Source organism: Sus scrofa, unplaced genomic scaffold, assembly GCF_000003025.6.
Source record: "Sus scrofa isolate TJ Tabasco breed Duroc unplaced genomic scaffold, Sscrofa11.1 Contig1878, whole genome shotgun sequence".
Lineage (NCBI taxonomy): Eukaryota > Metazoa > Chordata > Mammalia > Artiodactyla > Suidae > Sus > Sus scrofa.
In genome coordinates, this window is record NW_018084968.1 from 1,300,586 (window position 1) to 1,322,126 (window position 21,541).

At 41.5% G+C, this 21,541-nt stretch overlaps 1 long non-coding RNA gene across 1 annotated transcript; it reads left to right on the forward strand.

The window, feature by feature from the left end:
- Nucleotides 1–1,157: 1,157 nt before the first annotated feature.
- LOC110258307 lies at nt 1,158–20,272 on the forward strand. Its single transcript, XR_002341047.1, has 3 exons — nt 1,158–1,313; nt 17,719–17,818; nt 20,177–20,272. It is a non-coding gene; the product is annotated as an uncharacterized LOC110258307 (long non-coding RNA).
- The last annotated feature ends 1,269 nt before the right edge of the window (nt 20,273–21,541 follow it).

Genomic DNA, 21,541 nt, shown 5'->3' on the forward strand with positions numbered 1-21,541 from the left:
CCTTGGAATTTCTTGAGTACCTGGGGTATCTTTGTTATTCCTGGTGAGTACCTGTGCCCACACCTGATCACCCAATCGTGTGCTAACCAGATGACTTCTGGTGCACCCCTAGATAATTTAGGCAAATGAGAGGCTTGAGGATAGGGGTTGTTCATGCCAGAAAGATCAACCATGTCATAAGAGGGTTGATGCTTTGCATTACGTGATATCAGTCTCACCTCTAGAAGGACAGAGCAGCTGGAATTGAGAGTTTGAGTACCTGGCCAATGAGATGATTGATCCTCCTCGTGTAATTAAATCCCAGTAATCTCCAGTGAGATCCCATCAATGGTAACACTCCACAGGGCATCAGAGGGCACACATCCTCATCCAGCAGAAGCATCGTGTCTGGGATCCTCCCCAAACCTTACCTTGTGCATCTGTCCCTGTGTATCTTTTCGCTATAAAGATAATGTAATTATAAGTCTAGCATTCTTCTGAATTATACAAGTCATTCTAGTGAAATGTCAAACCTGAAGAGGTGGGGAGAACCCCTGAGTTGTGACAGCTGGTCAGAAATGAGGGGTCCTGGGAACCCCCAGTTCTGTGACTGATGTCTGAATTAATGGGAGTCTCCTGGAGGGTTGTGAACTTTGGCCTAATTCCGGGGAGTTGTTTTCAGAAGTCATTGCACTCACATTCCTAAGAAGCTAACGTCAAGCAGGTAAGGGCAGAGATGAGTCTGAACAAGGTTCAGGACAATCAGAAGTTACATTTTTCACAGAAACATCCATTTTCTTCAAACTCCAGCCCTCACCAGGTCATATCAGTGGCCCTCACCGTGTTTCCCAAGGCTTCAGGTCCATGACTCAATCTTTGGAACATCCTAGAAATAGTCTCAGTGCTGGACATAATACAGCAGTGTTTGTTTGTTTGTTTGTTTGTTTGTTTTTTCTCTGTTGGACCAAGATATCTTTGAGAGCAAGATAAAAATATTTCAGTCATTTCTCTCACATAGGCAAAAAAAAAAAAAGCAGGCAAGGATAAAAACCACCTCACTTCTTATCTTGCATAATTGCTGGCTTGGTTTTGCCAAGTAAATTCAGGGATTACTTGAATGTTGGAATGAGTTGGCAGCCAAGATGGCTACCTCCCCTCCCTTCTCCAGGAAACCGGGCTTGTCCTGCTGTATTTTCCCTCTTTGGAACAGCAGGCAATTTTTAGAAGTTTTTTTCTTGAGTCTGTTGGTGCCCAAGCATGGATTCTGAAATTCAGAGAGAATGAAATGACTGAAGGGAAGTTGAGCCACCACGTTAAAGGAAGGGAAAATGCAGGTATGTACCAAGAACCGTGTTTTACCTACAGGAAGCCAAAGGGCGCTACTTTCTTTGTTTTGGTTGTTATTTGTTTGTTTGCTTGTTTGCTTTTTGGGAGTGTGTCTTGTGGCCCCAAGGTCTAGAAAATGCAGTAAGCGAACAGGACGAAGCTGCTGCGGACTTCTAGAAGAAAGGGGGTCTCTGATTTAACCCTGCTCAGCTGGACTTGCTAAGCATCCCCCTGGAAGGTCTTTCCTTTCAAAAGCAGCAAGACCCTTGGTGTTCCAGAACCTCCAACCATTGATGGGTGGGGATAATTCTGCTGTTCTTGTCTTATGGCAGGTGTACCTGAAGAGAACCTTGGACATTTGGGGGCTAAAAAGCTGTTCTTCCAGGAAAGAATAGACTGAGAGGGGAGTTTTCTTCTCTTTTAAAATTTATGTAAAATGTAACCCTCTACCCCATGCAAGGTAACATATTTAACCATTAGAAATGTAGGATTTAATTACTTTCTCAAAGTATTTAGGGAGCAGGTGCTTTGTAGTCTTGACACAGAGCTGAGAATGGGAAATAGAGGGAAGTGTAAGACACTTCCCAGGAGGTCACAGGTGAGCAGATGAATAATTGCCGTCTCACATAATAAGAGTGATCTCAGAGAGATGAGCATGTTACCTGGGAGCAGAGATGAGCATCTGATTTTAGAATGGAGACAACTGAGAAGGAAGAGAAGGGTTCTATTTGAGCTGGAAATAACCCAAGTGCGAGGAAAGGGCAAGGATTTTTAAGTCCATCTGATGAGGTGCAAATCCCTTTATCCAGCTCTGTGACCTTGAGAAAGTCACTTAACCTTTCTGAGTCCATATTTATTCACTCTCGTATACCCACTTCATGGGGTTATTCTGAGGATTTGATGGGATCTTTCACATGAGTCATCTAGAGCAGTGCCTGGCCCCATGGTAAATCCCCAGCAAATGGTAGCTCAGTGGTTGTAATTAAGATCAAACTGGATTTCTCCATTTCCGTGGAACAGTTTTAAGGAAGCAAATGACTCAGCTCTCTCACTTTGACAACTAGGCCGATACTGAGGACAAGCACAATTAGTTTTGGAGAAAGAAGCTGGAAAATGAGCATGGTTTGGAAGAAGTTGCAGCTGACATGCCTGTGGGACATTGGGGTGGAGGGATAATCAGGAAGGGAAGCAGAGGAATTAGGTGGGAGTTGCTGACTGCCCCAAGGGAACTCAACCCATTAGGACAGCTCAGAACTTCCTCTACCTCCATCGTTGCAGTTCCTATTAGTCAAGCTGAGGACCCCGTGTCTCCAATGACTCAGACTTCATTTTGCCTCATTTCCCTGAACTCTTTGAGGACCGCTACAGGCAAGCCTGAGCCCTGGTTTGATTCATTAACTCCATCATTAATGTTTTTATTCTTTAAATATACTGAGGTACCTACTATATACCAAAAGCCAATGTAGAATGTAGAGAAACCACACGGAATGAAATAGCTGAGTTCCTTTCTCAATAAGATTAAATATACTTATGTGCACTTACGTGTCAGGCATCTCCCTACTCCCTGCCAGTTTAATTCAACAGAGAAGGACACTGCTCCCTTTCTCATGAATTCTGGATGACTCTGCAGCAGAGAGAGAGAGAAAGAAAGGGAAAGAAAGAAGGCAAGAAAGAGAGGAAGAAAGAAAGAAAGAAACAAAAAAAAATTACAAGAAAACCACCTTGGAAGGACTCCTAGAAATTACGTCATCCAGGAGTTCCCTGGTGGTTCACTGGGTTAAGGATCCAGCATTGTCACTTCTGTGGGAAGAGGGAAGTCCTTGGCCTAGGAATTTCCACATGCTGTGGACGTGGCAAAAAAAAAAAAAAAAAAAAGAAGAAGAAGAAAAAAGAAATTATCATCCAGTCTTCTTAGTTCAACAAATATTTGTTGAATGTGTATCATATACCAGGCAGCTTGCTACATTAAAGAAGCCTAAGACAGTTACTGTGAACGAAATGTTTGTGTTCCCTGCCCCGGCCCAAATCTCTGTGTTGGAGCCCTAACCTTCATTGTAGCTGTATTTGGAGATGGCTCCTTTAAGGAAAGAATTAAAATTACATGAGGAGTAAAGGTGTGTCCCTTATTAGGGTCCTTATAGGAAGAGACACCCAAGAGCTCGCTCACTCCACCCCACCTCCTGCTCTTGCACAAGCACTGAGAAAAGGCCCCCTGAGCCCAAAGCAAGAAGGCAGCTGTCTGCAAGCCAAGAAGAGAGAAGAGACCACTTACCAGACGCTGAATTTGCCAGCACCTTGATCTTGGATTTTTCAGGCTTCAGAACTGTGAGAAAATTAATTTCTGTGGTTTACGCCACATAGCCTAGGATATTTTGTTATGGCAGCTCTAGTTGACTAAGACAGGAGCGTCAATATTTTGCCTAAGCCTCCACCCCACCCCAATGAATATATGGAAGGGCCCTTAGCTACTTCTGTGTAACACCTCCCTTACTGATATACATGTAGGCAGTCTTTCGTTTTGAACTATTATGAACAGAGCTGTAATGAATATTTGTGCAAGTCTTTTATGAACATGTATTTTTCTTTTTATTAGGTAAATCTAGGACTAAAATTGCTGCATCATGGGCTAAGGGTATAGTTAGCTTTTTAAAAAACAAGTAATTGTCATGCCCTTTATTTAAATAGTCAATGGAATTTGGGAGGCAAAGAATGATATATCTGAGTTACTTTTAAGAATTTTTTAAAATTAAAATATAGTTGGTTTACAATGTTGTGTCAATTTCTGCTGTATAGCAAAGGTTAGCTTTATTAGAAATTGCCAGACCTATCTTCAAAGTGTGTCTATCATTTTATGTCAAAATTAATGAAAATTGTGCTTGCTCCACAACTTGTCAATATTTGGTATTGTCAGATTTTTTTTTTGTTCCCCCTTTCTCTCTTTATTTTATTATTTTAAAGTTTTTAGCCATTCTCATTATTGTGTAGTGGCTTCTTATTGTGGTTTTAACCTGTATTTCTTTTTATGTGTGCTTATTAGCCATTCATATATCTTCTTTTATGAATTATCTGTTAAAAAATTTTACCCACTTTTTTAGTTGTTGTTACTGAGTTGAAGAAGTTCTTTCTATAACCTGGATACCAGTTTTGTGTTCGATACATACATTGTGAAATTTTTTTTGTCCCAATTAGAGGCTTACATTTTCTTAGCAGTACCTTTGAGGAGAAGATTAATTTTTCAATATTTTCCTTTATGACTAGTGAATTTTTTAGGTCCTTTCAATAAAACCTTTGCCTGCATCAAGGTCATAAATGTCTAGGTTTTTTTCCCTAGATAGAAATGTTATAGTTCTACCTTTTAGACTTTGGTCTATAATCCATTTTAAGTTTATGTCGTGAGGTAGGTATTAAGATTTATTTTTTTCCTCTATGGAAACAGAGAAGTTGTTAATTCCTCATTCAGTTTCTTTGGTATAGGGCTTTTAGATTTTCTATTTCCTCTTCAGTCAGTTTTGTTAGTAGTTTGTATATTTCAAGGAATTTGTCCATTTCATCTGGGTCAATGTATTGGTATACAACTGATCATAATATGTTTACTACCAATTTAGTGCTTGAATGACTTGGAACAGTCCTTAAGAGGGAAAGCCAGTAAATCTAATATATTATGATATATACTATAATGGGGATAGTGTGGAGTCAGTGTGGGAGGATGTAGGAAATTCTTTCTTAAGTGACATTTAAGTTAGATTTTTAAAGATAAAGAGGCATTATCCAAAAAAGAAGGTGATGAAGGCTAGTCAGAGGGACCCGCATGTACAGAGAAGCAGAGACAAAAGTGGGGGAGGGGGAGCTAAACCCAACAACACACTATAAGGAGTTCAGTGGAGGAGTATGGAGAAGGTACTATGAACCATGAGAGTACACTACAGAAGCCTTGGAGGCTTGTTACCAAGTTTTCCTCAGATCCCTCTTTACTCAGTTTTGTTCTGCCTCTACCACCAGGATATAAGCTCCATGAATGCAAGTTCTTTGCCAATTTTTCTAACCATTGTACCCCCAGGACTTATAACAGTGCCTGAGAGGCAGCAAGAACTCAATAAATATTTGTTGATTGAAAAAAGCAAGTCAGGAGTTCCTAGAGTGGTGCAGCAGAAAAGAATCCAACTAAGTAACCATGAGGTTGTGGGTTCCATCCCTGGCCTTGCTCAGTGGGTTAAGGATCCAGCGTTGCTGTGAGCTGTGGTGTAGGTTGCTGATGTGGCTTGGGTTTGGCATTGTTTGGCTGTGGCTTAGGCCGTTGGCTACAGCTCCTATTAGACCCCTATCCTGGGACCTTCCATATGCTGTGGGTGAGATCCTAAGAAAGAAAGAAAGAAAGAAAGAAAGAAAGAAAGAAAGAAAGAAAGAAAGAGAAAGAAAGAAAGAAAGAAAGAAAGAAAGAAAGAAAGAAAGAAAGAAATGAAGGAAGAAAGGAAGAAAGAAAGGAAGAAAGAAAGAAAAAGAAAGAAAGGGAAAGAAAGAAAGGGAAAGAAAGAAGGGAAAGAAAGAAAGAAAGGGAAAGAAAGAAAGAAAGGGAAGGAAAGAAAGAAAGGGAAAGAAAGAAAGAAAGAGGGAAAGAAAGAAAGAAAGGGAAGGAAAGAAAGAAAGAAAGAAAGAGAAAGAACAACAACAACAGTAACAACAAAAAGACAAAAAAATAAAAAATAAAAAAAAAATTTTAAAAAAATGGAGTTCCCGTTGTGGTGCAGTGGTTAACGAATCCGACTAGGAACCATGAGGTTGCGGGTTCGGTCCCTGCCCTTGCTCAGTGGGTTAGCGATCCGGCGTTGCCGTGAGCTGTGGTGTAGGTTGCAGACGTGGCTCGGATCCCGCGTTGCTGTGGCTCTGGCGTAGGCCAGTGGCTACAGCTCCATTCGACCCCTAGCCTGGGAACCTCCATATGCCGCAGGAGCGGCCCAAGAAATAGCAACAACAACAACAACAACAACAACAACAATAACAACAAAAAGACAAAAAAAAATAAAATAAAATAAAAAATAAAAAAAAAAAGAAAGAGAAAGAAAGAGAGAAAAAGAAAGAAGGAAAGAAAGAAAGAAAGAGAAAGAAAGAAGGGAGGAAGGAAGGAAGGAAGGAAGAAAGCAAGCAATTCATGAATCCCCAAATGGGTCTCTATGAAGCATATATGCTCTAAAGTTTAAAGAATAACAAAGCTGAGTTAAGATGAGAGTCCTGGGAGGTCAGCCAAGCTGCCCACTTGTCCTCGGGCCCCTACCTATCAGTGTGGGTGATTCACATCTGTGCATGAACTGTTACAATGTCCTCTGTTCTGAGAGTGTCGCACCAGATGTCTGTCTATCTGAGGGACAGGCAAAGGTTTCTGGCCCTAGGGTGCTCATCAGAATGAAATGCACTAATAGATAAAGGAGCAAGGGGAGAGCTTGAAAGCAAAGGAAGAATTAGAAAATAAAATTTCTTTGCTCCAGCCCTTCGTGTTTCCAGCATAAGAGAGGTCTATAGAAGTAAACCCTCCTAGCTTTACCCAACTACGACACTGACAAAGTTACAAAGCCTCACCACCCAGCTGGATGGTCAAGGCAATGCTTCCCACTCTACAAATGGGAAAACTGAGGCTTAGAGAGGTAAATCCCTTTGCCCAATGTCACATGGCCACTCAGACTACGGAAGAGATGACATTCAGGACTCCCGACTCTGTGGCCAGTAATACACAGCTCAAGCATCAGTGCTTCATGAGCCTTTCTTTCCTCCCTGCTAGAACCGTCCATTTCCCTTCGTGGCACCTTCCCGTCCAGATTTCAATGAACACTGATAACACTTACTAGATTACAAGCCTGTTTAACACTTACCAGTTTCCTCAAGGACAGTAACAGTATTCCCCATGCCTAACACAGTGTCTGGGACATAGTTGGTGCCAGATCTTGTCATTGTAATCATAATGGTTAAGGATACAGGGACCAGAAACCTGGCTTTGAATTCCAACTATACTCTTTATTAGCTGTAAGGTATTGGACAGGTAATTTACCTTCCCCATGCCTCGATTTCATCATCTGTAAAACCATGTACACTGAAGTCCAATACATACTAAACATTCAATAACCATTACCTATTACTGCTATTACTAATGAATATTCATGGAGTATCACCTTCAGACAAACGTACTAATTCCCAAAAGACACAGCCATTGAGTGATCCTGACTTGCTAGCCCAAAGTCCCATCTAGACTCATACAGAAATGAAATTGGAGGGAAAAAAGAAATTACTGGACAATGCACGTTAACATGTGGGGGGCAGAGATAATTCAGCTTTCTGCAAGTGGAAATTAATCATCCTGGCTTTACTCAGCAGGCAGGCAGCAAGAATGCCAGCTTGCCCTCTTCCCTGCCACTGGCAGCATTATTCAGGAAACGAAGACAGTGGATGGGATTGTTGGAGGAGGCGGCCCATAGACCCCCTTTTCCACATCAGATACCAGCGTTATCAGCTTCCTCTCCTTTCTCTCTATTGCTGCTTACTTAGCCACCCAGGGCGACAGAGTCCCAGCACAACAGGCTCATGCTTCCAGCATTATTATTCCTTAATCTGGTTTCAATATGTTCCAACAATACATACTTTATCTGTGAATGCTTAAAAGAACAACTCCCTGCTAAATTGGAATAGTCTAAGGCATTAGATGCATATGGTAAAAATGTCACTGCAGAGTGAAACACACATTGCCTATGTCCCCTAGTACCTGGAAGAGCGTTTTCCTGAAAGGATGGTGGTCCATTTCCTGAGCCTCCTTATCAAAAGGATTAATAGGATATGGCAGGGCTTCTTTGTACATAGGGGAAGCTTTTTACTTTTTGTCCCAAGCACTTTGGGATGTGCCTCTCCCTCTAGTGCTAATAATTGCATGACATGGGTGGGATTCGTATCACTGGCTGCCTGTTTTTTTTTTTTTTTTTTAACAGAAGGCAAATTGAGACACAGAGACTTTATCTGATTTGGCTGAAGTCATAGCTACAGCTAGTGACAGGTTTTCCTGTCTTCCAGACCCACAGTTTTTCTATAGCAATATGGTAGACACCCATTCCCTATTCAACATTCATTCTCCCTTTCTTGTAAGGAAGGACAACAATGTGCCCAGTTATTAATACTCATCTCGTTGTATTTCTCTTCAGCTAAGGATGGCCACATGGGCCATACTGGCCATGTGAAGTGTTTGAGAAGCCACTCTAAAGAATACAGCTTCAGCACTCTCCATCAGCCTAGGGCCCTTATCATTTGGACTGTAACGTAAACACAGGTGTCTGGAAGTGCAGCAGCTCTCTTGGGACTATGAGGTGATAAATTGGGATCAAACGCTAAGGATGGCAGAGAAAAATGATGGAAAGGGCTAGCATTCGAGCCACTTCACCAACACAACCTTGCCTGCTTCTGCCTGCTTCTTGTGGCAGGAAGCCACGATTTTTGGATTAGCTGCTGCTAAAATGTGAGTCCAAATCGGTCCAGAACATAATGTTTCACTTCTGACTAGAATGCCCTTTTATTTCCTTGTCAATCAAATAACTCCTGCCCTTCTTCTTTTTTTTTTTTTTTTTTATTGGTGTACCCATGGCTTATGAAAATTCCTGGACCAGGAACTGAATCCGAGGCACAGCTGTGACCTACTCCACAACGGTGGCAACACGAGACACTTTAACCCACTGCACCAGGCCAGGGTTCAAACCTATGCCTCTTCAGTGGCTCAAAATGCTCCAGTCAGAGTCTTAACCCACTGAGCCACAGTGGGAACTCCACTCCTGCTCTTCTTTTCAATTTCTGCTCAAGTGCTCCCACATCTGTGACAATCTCCTGGAACTTAGCCAAAATGATCAGGGGCTCTTTCCTCTGGGCTTCTGCACTACCCTGTATCGTGACACAAGGTGTCAACACACAGCACATTGAGTATTAGTGTGTCTGTTCTTCCTGCAATAAATACATGCAAGAACAAGAGGGAAACTTGCAGCACCAGAGCTAGGGCTCAGCAGGTGCTCAATAACCTTCCAAACAATTAATTGCTTTACTTGTGTGATATGACCCCTATTGATCCCTGCATTTTTGTTATCTTTTTGGAGACCTTTGGCCCCCCCTTTTAAATATTGATTTTTCCAGAGCCACATACTCAGCTCTCTTCAACTTTCCCTCCTGGAATAATCTCATGCAGTCTAATAGTTCATCATGCTGTGAAGGGGTAGATGCCTCCCAGCCCAGATTTCTACTCCAGAGTTTTGGATCTGCTTTGGAACCCCATCACCTTATAGTTCATGCCTGGATGGTCCAGTGGTTAGCAATATGGTTTTTGGAGTCCCCTGCCAGGTTTTGAGTCCTAGTTCTTCCGCTTATAAAATAAATGTGATCTGGTTACTGAAATTCTCCATGCTTCTATTTCTTTCTCTATATATAGGGAGAGTAATCCTACCTATATAGGATTGTTGTGAGGGTTAAAAGCACTTGGAACAGTGCCAGGTTCCTATTAAGTGCTGGTTATTGTGACTGTTGTCACTAGACAACATCCAAGCCTACTTGGAAGCCCCATAGACACTTCCCCTCCATATATGCATTCCCAACTCATCTCTTTCCTCTTGAACACAGAAACCTGCTCACCCACCTCCATTGTCTGTCTCAGTTAATGCCACCTTCATCTCTCCCATCCCTCTCTGCCAAAAACCTAAATTAAACATTGCCTTCTCTTTAGCCTCTCATCCGTATTGAAAAAGATCTTGCAGATAGTCAAACACATTCCCTGAATGTTCTTGAATCCATCTTCTTGTCATAGAACTAGTCAGGCACAAAAAGCATCTTTCCTAGACTATTGATATAATTTCTAACTAATGCCTATTCCCATTAAGTTCTTCTACTTCGTTTTGGCCACTACGACTTCTCTTTTGTGCAAAGATGATCATACTGCTTCCTCGGTAAACCTCTTCCACAGCTGCTCATTACCTCCAGGGTAATGATCATTGATCTTTCTTCCTTGTCTGTTCTCTGCTCACCCAGGTGGCCTCCTGTCCTACCAGCCTCTCCAGCAAGACAGCACTGGGGCCATCTTGAATTGTCTTCTCTTCCTCAGATCTACAAGCTTAATTTAATCCTTCTTGCTTCTGATGTCATCATTCTTTTCACTAGGTGTGACCTTTTTCTAACCTGATCCCCCAACCCCAATCTATAGGGGAGATTTTTGCTCATTCTTCAAGTTTTCGTTTGGCTGTCACCACATCCATGGATTCCTCCCAGATTTTCCAGGCAGATCTAGGAAACTCATTTCTCAATGCTCCTATTACATGTTCAGACGTGTCTGTCAAATTGCAAAGATCGTTGGTTGGTAACTGCTTTCTTGCATGACTGTCTTCACTGGATTATCAACATCTTGTGAACCAAAGAGGGCTGTTTTTGTTCATCTTCATAGCTCTGGCACATAGCCCATTGCCTGAAATTGTTGATACTTTATAAATAGTTACAGAATTAATAGCTCTCTAAGTTCATCTATTTGATTCACGGATACAAGCTGGAATGGATGTTATTATTTCTCATTATACCCCTGTTGCTGCCACAAAGGAAGATCTGAAGTTCAGAGAGGGAGAGTGACTTGCCTAAGGTCACACAGCAAGTTAATGAGAAAGCTAAGAAACACAGGTTTCTTGATCCCTAATCGCAAGTCCTTTCTGTTGTAATTCTATTTTAATGGAGGAATTTTAGTAAGGATATAGGTTCAGTTGTATATATCGGAAGTCTAAAATAAGGAAGATTAAAAAAGAAAAAGTTCACTTCCCTCCCACAATAGTCTGCCAAGTAGCAAGTCCAAGGCTGGTATGCCTCCCCATGGTGATAGAGGTTCAGATTCCACATGCCTTAATGGCTTCACCAGCTCTCAGGTGTTGCTTTTAGTCTCATGTTCCAAAATAACTCACTTTGCCTCTGCACTTCTGGTCAGCAGGGAAAAGGGTTAAATATGCCTCTTTCCTTTAAGAGTGTGACCATGCTGCATACAACATTTTTCTTTATGTAGAACTTAGTCATGTGACTAAACCTAGGTCCAAGGGCAACTTGAAAAATATTGTCAACTCCAGGTGGGCCTCTACCCAGAAAAAAATTAATAGCCAAAAATAATGTCAATTTTTATTTGACACTAACGGTGAGTCTACTAGGTCAGATGAGTCAGGGTTATGCAATTGTTCTGTTTCACAGGTCATAAAATGAAGACACCGAGATTTGTTAAGAATACTGGCTTTGATGTCAACCGCTATAGGTTTGAATCCTGGCTCTGCCATTTACTAATTCCCGGATCTGGGGCAAACTGTTTAACCTTGCAAGTTTCAGTCTTATCAGGTGATGGCTTCCTTCCTCCTAGTGTTGTAGTGAGGGATAATAACATGAAAAGAACTGGACACTGGTCCCAGGTTCAGAGTCATTACAGCGATTATGATGGGGCAGGCTCAAGGCTTTACATGAGAGCAGTTGTCTCACCTGCCTGGTTTAGCTCAGTTGAGTCCTCACACCTAGCACAGTCCCTGGTGTAGACTAAGCCCCGAGTAAATATTTGTTGGAAGAATAAATTGAGTTAATGATTCAGAATTGGAACCCGGATGGCTTAAGCTCCATGCCTGTGCTGTTTCTACGCTGCCAGAAAGCCAGTTCTTCCTCTAATGCTTCTCTCTGAAGCTAAGCCACAAAACCCACATTGAATCTATCTGGATCCAGGAATGATGCCTCAAAACCACGTACCAGTGCCATGACACAGACTTGCTACCTTTCACCTGGGCTCTGACTGAGACAAAGAGCCTTTGAGAAAGCTTGTCTTCAAATTTCCCAGAGTGGAATGTGCTGACTTATCTCCCATAATTGGCAAAGTCCCTGCCAACCTAGGACTGAATCTGGATGTCCATCTGCCTTAAACCCATTTGCATTTCCTCTTCCAAAGGAGAGGCATTTTCTGTGCCTCTTTTCATAAAGAGCCTGTGCTGTCCTTATATGAGTTTTCCTATAGGAAATCCTGGGATGGGTACAGAGTATCATTCAGTCAGTGCCCATCCTTGCTTCCAAAATAAATCAACAACTGGTAACTGATCACAAAATCAAAATGTTTGTTCAGGAACAGGGATGAGCAGAGAGAGAGCAGGATTTTAGGAGAAAACAAGTGAGAAAAGCATGCATTTGGCCTCAAGCTTTACACTGAGTTTCTCCCTCCACTCGACTATTCAGAGCTTGTGTCTGAGCAAGTCGCTTAAATTTTCCTAGCCTCATGGTTGCCATCTGCCTAATGGAGATACGACACTCTTCTCGCAGAAATCTAGTGGGATAAAGGGATGGGTGCTAATTAAAATGCCTTGTAAATGGTTAGGTTCAGAGCAAATAAAGGGGCTTATTATCCTTAGAGAGCTGGTGATCTGGAAAAACTGTATGTCCTTTGCCTTTTCCCTACCAACTATTTCTCTATGTATATATCTGGTGAAATGGGCTTAAGGTGAATATCATTGTATTCATAGATCTGAAATGCTGCAGGAGAAATAAAGATTAAACTGCTTCTGTTAACTCCAGAAATCAGACCCATGGCCAGTGAGAGAATACTAGAAATGTTGATTTCTACTTACAAAAAAAATAATAATAATAACCACAAAAATGCTTAATGGTTAGAAGTGTCAACACCTGGAAATACTGCCCTGAGAGTGGGTGGTCTCCCCTCACTGGAGACTCAGGCTGTAGGTCAGTCCTGCTGGCAAGAATGCTGCAGAAAAGTCATGCCTCTCCTTGCGACTTTGGCTGCAGTCCTTTTAGGACCGTCTTCATCTTCCATTCTCTTTTCATGAATCTAAGCAAGACCAACACAAACAAAGAGCACCCTGCTCTTGAGTTTGAAAGACTGAGTTTTATCTCAATCCCACAGAAAGACTTGCCAGATGCAGGCTATAAAATCATAAAAATTTGGTATGATTAAAGATGGCAAAAATGATGAGGTGTTGCAAGAGAACCAACCAGACCTTGAAGAAACCCAGAATATGTAGTATTTACAATAAATAGCTCAGTGGAAAGATTAAACAGAAGAATTTATGTAGTAAAAAAAATTAGAAAAAAATTAGGGTCTTTCGAAGTTATAGGATACATCTCAAGAAATAATGCAGAGTGTAAACGCAGAGATAAGTAAAGATAAATTATACAGGAAATGTGAAGAGACATAGGCAAGAGAGACATTTTATTTTATTTTTATTTATTTATTTTTTATTTCCCCAATAAATTATTTTTTTTCTGCTGTACAGCATGATGACCCAGTTGCACATACATGTATACTTCTTTTTTCTCACGTTATCATGCTCCATCATAACTGACTACATCTAGTTCCCAGTGCTACACAGCAGGATCTCATTGCTAATCCATTCCAAAGGCAATAGTCTGCATCTATTCACCCCAAGCTCCCAATCCATCCCACTCCCTCCCCCTCCGCCTTGGCAACCACAAGTCTATTCCCCAAGTCCATGATTTTCTTTTCTGTGGAAAGTTTCATTTGTTCCATATATTAGATTCCAGATATAAGTGATACCATATGGTATTTGTCTTTCTCTTTCTGATACCACCTCACACCAGTTAGAATGGTCATCATTAACAAGTCCACAAATAAAAAATGCTGGAGGGGGTGTGGAGAAAAGGCAACCTTCTTGCAATGTTGGTGGGAATGTAAGCTGGTACAACCACTATGGAGAACAGTATGGAGGTACCTTAGAAAACTTTACATAGAACTACCATATGACCCAGCAATCCCATTCTTGGGCATATATCCAGACAAAACACTCCTTAAAAAAGACACATACACCCTCATGTTCATTGCAGCACTATTCACAATAGCCAAGACATGGAAACAATTCAAATGTCCATGGAGAGATGATTGGATTAGGAAGATGTGGTATATATACACAATGGAATACTACTTAGCCATAAAAAGGAACAAAATAATGCCATTTTATTTTATTTTTAAAAAGGCTGTGTTTTTATTATTTTTCCAGTTTTACTGAGATAAAATTGACATATACATCGTATAAGTTTAAAGGATATAACAGTGATTTCATAGATAGACAGATAGATAGATGGATAGATAGATACTAAAATGATTACCACACTAAGTTTAACATCCATCACTTCACATAGTTCTACATGTTTTCCTTGTGATGGAGAATTTTAAGAGCTTATTCTCTTCACAACTTTAAAATCACAAACAGTAATGTTAGCTATACTATTACAATCCCAGAACTTATTTTTGGTGAGAATTTAAATTGGTATAGCTGCTGTAGAAAACAGTATGGAGGCTCCTCAAAAAATTAAAAATAGAATTACCATATGATCCAGCCATCCTACTTCCAGGTATGTATCCAAAGGAAAGCAAAACAGGCTCTTGAAGAGACATCTGCATCCCCAAGTTCACTGCAACATTATTTACAACAGGCAAGACTTGGAAACAATCTAAGTGTCCATCAAGAGATGAGTGGATAAAGAAAATATAGATAGACAGGTGATAGATGATAGATAGATAGATAGATAGATAGATAGATGATAGATAGATAGATAGATAGATAGATAGATAGATAGATAGATAGATAGATAGATAGATGATAGATAGATGTAAAAAAAAAGCCATTAAAAAAAGAAGGAAATCCTATAATATGCATCAACACAGATGAAACTCGAGGGCATTATACCAAGTAAAATAAGTCAGAGAAAGACAAATAGTATATTATAACCTTATGTATGGAATCTGAAAATACTAACTCAAGAAACAGAGAATCAGAGATGGGGACGGGAAGTTAGGGGTACAGGTGAAGATAGTCACAAGGCACAAACTTCCAGCTAAAAGACATTTTCATATACGTTTCTTAAAAAGAGTCAGAGGAGAAAATAGAGAGAAAGGGGGAAGGATAACTTGAAGGTTACAAAACAAGATAGAACGAAAATGTTTGGCAGCAATGGGGAAGAGTGGTCAGATTTAAAATATCCTAAGTTCCTTTAGTTGTCAGTAGTAGAGTAACTTTAGATTCACTTTAGACTTTATTAAGTATGTGCATTAAAATTCTTAGGATAGTTCTTAAAAAATAGAAATACAGTATAAAACCTCCAGGCACTGGAGGGGGGAAACCATATGAGGGGATGGGAAGGGTGCCTCCATCGTTTCTCTCATGTGGGCTTCAGCCTCCTGCTATGATGCATAACTTCCTCACCACCACCCGTCTCTTTTCTGCTCCCCACACCAACTCTCAGCTTAGAGCCTCCTTTCACAGTTAAGATACTTCCACCCTTCCCTAATAAACATGAGGTCTGTCTTTATTACGTGACAAGAAAACTGAAGATAGGTTATCTACAACTGCAGGTGTGGTTCCTTGGTTTTTCCCACCTTTCTACTTTACCACATTAGCCCTTCATTTTGTTACCTTAGGATTATAAGACTACTGCTGAAATTGCAGAATCTCATCCATGTTCAAGACAAGAAGAACTGTGGGATCTGCAGCATTTATCTTCTTTTGCCAGCAAGGCCAAAAATGCCCAGAAATTCCAGCAGCATTTAGTCAATGTCCAATTGGCTAGAACTAGTTGTCTGCCAAACCTGGATTGACTATCTTGCAAAGGTTGATTATTAAGTGTTTAGGGACTTTTTTTTTTTTTTGCCAGTTTTTTGTTAACCATTGGTGCCTTGAAATCAACCATGTTGGAAGCATTTACATCACAGAGATCAGCAAATGCTACATGTCATAACAGGGTTGCCATAGCTATTATTTTTAAGAATAATGCTGCAGACAAACTCTGGCTGCATGGGAGGCTGGAAATGAGAATTATTTGCTAAGCACACTGCCTATATTAACAAACAGGAGGTTTATTTGCAAGGAAAAAGTCAGTGGCTATTTGGGAGGGAACCATTCAGATCTGCTATCAAAGAATCTAAAAGATAATTTTAAGTTATGTTTTGTTAGGGCTCACCTCATTAGAACATCTTTGGTGCATGTGGCTTCATTTCTCCAGTTGCCTGAGTCATAAAATAGCAGGAAAGAATAATGTGTCAGTGAATTAGTGAAGCATAGGGCTGAAGGAGGAGTTTAGTTTATGTGATTATAATGCACCTGAGCCTCTGATTATCTTTACACTATTTAGGGAAATCATCTTTCTGCGGTATTTCTGAAACACAGTTCAATGATCTGGACAAAGCAAGAGGAGGCTATAGAGTCTCTTAAACAGTAGTTTTATTTAAGGATCATTCTCATCAGGCATCTAGACCTTAAACTACAAAGAAAACTGTCAGACAACCAGCTATTTTACAAATGCACAAATCCCTGGGAAGGATTTTTAGAAGACTGAAAAAAGGGAAGCCAAATAAATATCTAATTTGACAAAAACTAGTCTAAACATCTTTTTTAGACATGAGGACCCTTAGCTGCAAATCCTCCTCTGGTGACAGGCTCTTTGCAAAAGTGAGTTCATTTCACTTATGCCAATGAATGCCTAACAAGTCCAGGAAATGGAGTACCAACGAGTGTTTTGTCTTAATGGATATAGATAAAATCACCTGGAAACCTAAAAGACTCATTAAGAGGTAGATAGACAGCCTCAAGAAGACAGACCAGGACTAAAGGATGCCCAACCCTCTCAAATCATGTTAAGTTCCCCTGATTCTTTGAGGTTGTCATGTGTCTGAACATCTGGGTAAAGATACCCTGAAACATTTTTTGTTTGCTTTGTATTCTGTCTCTTTGCTATGATGACAGTTGCTCTAGAAGGGCCATTTGCTCTCTGATTTGCTCTCAGAATTGAGCTGGGGAACGGTTTGTACTTAGTGGGAGCTCAGTAAATGTTCACTGCCTGACATTTCTCTTCCCGTATAACAAGATGAAACTGATGGGAAAGTGAGCCCTGTTTATCACCTAGCCTTGAGTAGTAAGTGGAGAAGCAGGATTTGAATGCAGATTTTTCAAAGCCAACACTGATGGTCTTTCTCCTGCACAATAACTCTCCCAATTGACTGTATATTTGCAAGCTTCTGTAACAAGAACCATGGAACTCATGGAAGTATGCACTTCTGGAAACCAATTCTATACGGAGTTACATTCAAAGGAAAACAGAGATTAGCTGTCAGTATGTTTGTTTTTTGGAGGGAGGAATTGAAGGGCAAAGAAAGAAGGGAGAGAGAATTTTGCAGGATGGGGGAAGTTAGGCAGTGTGAGCAGAGAGAAAGGGGCAAGAAGAGATCTATGATGGCGTTGGGACAATTTCTCATTTGAGATTTTGCGTTGATGGCTCTGTGACAGCTGCCCAAAGTCTCCATTGAAATCTATCATATACACACATGCATTCTATTTTTATCTACATTTGGGAAAAAAATAAGTTTAATGACAAGGGGTTTTGCCCTAGTTGCAGGTGAATTCTGGGAGTAGAAGAGAGAATAAAAGTGAATAAAAGAACAGCTGCAAACCTCCACGAACTCAGTGGACCTTGGGAGAAGAATGAGAAGGTAAGTGACAGGGAGGAAGAAGAGAGCAAAGAGCTGGCGTAAGCACAGCTCTGAAGAAGCACGGCCAGGATGTAAACCCAGGAGAGCACATGTCCCTTAACCCACACTTTGGACAGTCCCAGATGGAGAGCACTCCAGGCTGAGGAATGGGGTGAGCAGCCACCAGCATGTGTCGAGCCTTGCTTGTGCTGCCATTCGCCACTGTCACACACAGATGTTCTGGCTGTCACTCTGCCGGGGATGTCCTGTTTATTATTTTTGTGTCTCCAGGCAGTGACATTCCTGTCAAGTGGTGATGGGGTGTCAGGTCGGATTACGCCCAGGATGATGTGAAGAGACAAGTGCTGATGGAAGGTGCCACTTCCTCGGCACGGATGTGTACACTGGTCACCAGCGATTAATGCTGCTCCACTGGCCCAGCCTTCTTATTGGAACAGGCCTCGATGTGCTAGGAAGGCAGCAAGGAAGCAGTTTCCAGGGCTTTAAATTTACAGGCCACCGAGTCTCTATGCTGGTGGCAGCAGTGATCAGAGTGAGGTATAGAAGAGCAAGAGGAAGGGGGTTGATCAACCGACTATGAGCCAGGTAGCACAGCAGCCAAGAGTCTGGCCTCTGGGTTGGGCAGGCTTGATTTTGAATTCTAAGTATTCCACTTGTTCATGGCCACAGCAAGTTACCTAAACCCAATGAGCTTCAATTCCCATGGAGTTCCCGTCATGGCTCAGCAGTTAATGAACTTGACTAGTGTCCATGAGGATGCAGGTTTGATCCCTGGCCCCGCTCAGTGGGTTAGGGATGCGGTGTTGCCGTGAGCTGTGGTGTAGGTCAGAGATGTGACTCGGATCCCAAGTTGCTGTGGCTGTGGTGTAGGCTGGCACCTACAATTCTGATTCAACCCCTAGCCTGGAAACCTCCATATGCCATGGGTGCAGCCCTAAAAAGACAAAAGACAAAAAAAAAAAATTTCCTAATTTGTAGAACTGGGGTGGGAATAGCTACCCTAAAGTTTTGTATAAGACTAAATATAATCATTCATTTATTCACCCAACAAATATTCAGGATATGTGTGTGTGTGTGTGTGTGTGTGTGTGTGTGTGTGTGTGTGTGTATACACATACCACCACCACCACTTCCCCCACCACCACCACTGGGATATGGCACTGAAGAAAACATAAAACTCCCACCTTCTAAGTTCTCATTGTGGCTCAGCAGGTTGGGGACCTGATGTTGTTTCCATGAGGATGCCGGTTCGATCCCTGGCCTCGTTTAGTGAGTTAAGGATCCAGTGTTGCTGTAAGCGGCAGCATAGCTTGCAGATGTGGCTCAGATCTAGTGCTGCCATGGCTGTGGCATAGCCCTCAGCTACAGCTCTGATTTCATACATAGCCTGGGGACTTCCATATGCCATCCAGTGCAGCTATAAAAAGAAAAAAAAAAAAAATCCCAACTACATGAATCTTACATTCTCTTAGAAGGAGGCAGAAAATAAAACAAATAGTTATAATATACAGAAAAGGCATAATTTCTGGCACATCGTAAACCATATCATTTGACAAATGGTTTAATTCAATCTTCATATCACCCTGCTGAAGCACTGCTAGCTCCAGAGAGGAAGCCAAAACTGTTTAAATAACTTGCTCAAGACCATGTAGCCAGATCTGTGCTCAGTTAGGAGCCCCATGGGGCTGGAAAACAAGAGGGAAGCTTGTAAACACGTGTCCCCTTTCTTCTCACGTCAGCTGAAGCCATGACCTGGAAACAAAGTGAGTTCCCAGAGAAGCATTCACGTGGTGTTGGGTCATCTTTGAGCATGTGGGTTGAACTAGCTCTTATTCCTAAAGGTGGCTAAGAAATGCCTCCCCTAGATTGACCAGCCATCCCATTTTGCCTGAGATGAAGGCATTTCCTAGGGTGCACTTTTGGTGCTAAAACCAGGACAGCCCCAGGTAAACTGAGACAAGCTGGTCACTGACCAAGACCAGATTTCATTTCTTAAGCTCCATAGGGAGCCTGGAGCGTTTCCAAAGGCAGAAATAGAGAACATCAACAGACCGAAAATAGATAGTAGAACCAGGCAGAGAAGGCAGGACGTCTGAGAAAGACGCCTCCGCTCTTGAGCGGAAGCCGCCAGTACCTGAGTCACTTTATTTTACCGGTTTCTCCATAGGATCTGGCTCCGGAACACGTGGGCAGTGACTAGTGACCTTCTGGCTGAGCACTGAGTAACCATCTCAGTGAATGTAGATGGTTAGTCAAGAACTGTTTAAATAAATGTGCCTCTTTGGCTGTTTGCTCTCTGTATCAATCATCTACCCTTAAGCTGAGGCTCATTTTTTTTCTTTTCTTTTTTTTTTTTAGAGTAACAGGCACTGCAACATTGGAAAGAGTGCTGCACTTGGCATTTGACATCCCGGCTCTGCTTCTCATGAATTGGGTCCCTTTGCAAGCAGCTTCATCTCTGTGAGTTTCAGATTCCTCATTTGTAAATTGTAGATAAATCACTACCTTTCCTAGAAGGATAATGGATCCGCAGGAGAATTGAATTAAACAAAGTGCGTGCTCTCACTTTGTAGCTTTGAATTTGAGGTTCCAGGGTCTGGCAAACTTAGGTCATCCCTCCCTTTCCAAGCCAAACTCTGATCCTTATTTTAGTTCCATAGTTTCCGTCAATGGCATGATTGGTCCCTGCCACATTTCATTCCTTTTATTTCCTATCCATTGCAATGCAAAGCATTATCCAGGGATGACCTGCACATCACCTGCCTTCTGCCTGATTTTTGAAATGTAATTTTAATTTCTGTTAAGGATGCACCTGAATATTATGAGAGAAGTCAAATAGCTCTATAAGGCATTATGACAAACAACAGTTCTTACCTCTGCCCTGGCCCTGATCCCAACCTCATCATTCAGCATTTTCAACTCCTCTAGTTGTGTTTTTTAGGATAAAATTTCCTATCTCAAAATAACATACCTACAATGCAAAATCTTTTTTTTTTTTTTTCCTTTTTTAAGCCATACTTGTAGCACTTGGAAGCTCCTGAGCCAAGGATTGAACCCGGGCCACAGCAGTGACCTGAGCCACTGCAGGGACAGCACAAGATCCTGAACCCACTGAGTCACTGGGGAACTCCTATACTGCAAAATCTTAACCACCCAGTTTTTGTCATCAGATATTAAGGACCAACTATTAGAAGGTGAGAAATTATCTCGTGATTATGTTACCGTGATTGGGTAATCGCATTCACAGCTAAGCCAGGTAGTATACCCTGACTTCATTTCCTTGCTTATGTCATGCCCACCACCCTACCTTGGAGTTAACAATTTATTTTGCATTCAGTTACATAATTCCCTGGGTTCCTATTACAAATCGCCCAACACCTCTCATGTATGTGAATTTCCCTTCACTACACTCAAACACCTTGTGTTTTTATCAACTTTGTTTTCTCAGACATTGTTCCTGGATCTTTCACAATCGCCTTGGGAATTTTCTTTGCCTCGCTCCTGTGTTGGTTCCTCTGTTTCTTGCCTCCCATACCTTCTCTTTCTTGGCTCAGTTCCTTATTTTGGTAGAGCCCTCCTCCAGTAGCTTCCTGAGAAAGCCTACAAAGGAGGCAACTCTTTTGAAGTCTGCATATCTAAGTTAGTAGCTGTTCATACTTAACTGATTCTTTTGGCCAAGTGTAGAGCTGAAGAAGGTTGTTCAGCACTGTTACAATCCCTTTA